Consider the following 1,705-nt stretch of genomic DNA (forward strand, 5'->3'; position numbering starts at 1 on the left):
TTGGGAGAGGTTTTCGCTATAGGGTGCGTGCGCTCGCCAGACAGACAGAGACATAGAGTCAGAAAGCGAGAAATCACCCCCCAGGGGGGATAGTCACACCGCAATCCCTTCTCCTCCATTCTCCTCTTGGGATCTTGGGTACGAACGCACACGCGCCCGGTGTGAGTTTTAAGCCACCGGGTCCAGGACGCGAACCGCGGTCGACTACGTGGGAGTCCAGCAACATAGCCATTACGCTAAGTACTGGTTCCCCCAGCGCCCTTAACCACGATGCCACTTGCCAGCCCCATGCCTCAAGAACTTTAAAGTGTCAGCCTCAGAAGAACAGTGGAAGGAGGCCTAGGCCCTACCAAGAGCTGGCATGATATCCCTGCTGTCAGTCCAGCCAGTTACAGGCAAAGTTGGCCGGCTGCAGCCTAAGCCATGCTCTAACCTTCTTCACTGGGTGCCAGGGGTCATGCTACTAAGAACAAGAGTCTAATGAGTTTCTAGAGTAGTGCTCTCAGGGAAATCTGCAAACGTGGCTGCTTCTAAACCATGATGCTGAAGGTGCTCACAGGATCCCATTGTCTCTCCTCCAGGTCCCACCTGCCATTTTGCCCACACTCCTGACTGCTGTCCCTGACCACAGCCTTCATACTTCAGGGTCAGGAGAATAAGCTCCATGCATTTTTGGGAGAAATAACATCAGGCCTAAGGGGAGACACAGGGTCTTGATGGTGTTCAGGCCCCTGTAACAGAAAAAGAAGAGTCCCCCTGTCGCTCTTCTTCTGTCTTGGGGGTGCTACCCAAGCTCTCCCTCTGCTAGCTCTCCCCAGGTGCCTCAGAGTGGCCCACTCAGCACCAGAGCTGCTGCTGCAGGTGATTCTCAAAAAACATTTAATAAAGGTGCCAAAAGGCAAAGTAAAAAAAAAAAAAAAGAAAGAAAGAAAAATGAAAAAATTGTGTGGTATCTCTTATAAGGGATATGCAAATTAAAACCACATAGAGATATCATCTAACCCTAGTCAGAATGGCTATGACCTAGAAAACAAATAACAAGTGCTAGTGAATTGAGGAGAAAGGGGAACCTTTGTGCACTGCTGGTAGGACTGTAAATTACAATAGTATGGCCCCAGCAGAAAACCATATGGGGGCTCCTCAATCCAAAAATAGAATTACTGTACAACCCTGCAAACAGAGAATGGATTGTAGTATGGCAATCCCCCTGGGGGTTGCTTACTCACTTTCTCTCTCTTCTTTCTCTCTGTCTCTCCAGCCACAAAACACATCTTATAGAAAAAAGGGGGGGAGGGGGAGGACTTCGGGCAACTGAATTCCCTTGTTTGTATGTGTGAGTTCATTTAAATTAACAGCATGGTTGCTGCATGAGGTTGTAGAAGTACTAGCCAGTCACGCAGATCTTGAGTCAGAGTTGAGATCAAGTGTGGAATGCAAAACTGCCATTACGATTTCTTTGGATTTGTGGGTAAACCACATAGAATCTCTGTCTGGCATAGGAAAGAAAAGTGTCCTGTGCTCTTGTCCCAGTGCAGGTGAACACAGCGTACAAACTGGGTGTTTTGTGGATGTCATCTTCAGAAAGGTTTTTGAGAAATAAGGGTGATTTTTTTTTTTTTGGAGAGATTTTCACTGTAGGGCGCATGCACTCGCCAGACAGACAGAGAGAGACATAGAGACAGAAAGCGAGAAATCACCCCCCAGG

Source organism: Tupaia chinensis, unplaced genomic scaffold (assembly GCF_000334495.1).
Source record: "Tupaia chinensis unplaced genomic scaffold, TupChi_1.0 Scaffold000600_1, whole genome shotgun sequence".
Lineage (NCBI taxonomy): Eukaryota > Metazoa > Chordata > Mammalia > Scandentia > Tupaiidae > Tupaia > Tupaia belangeri.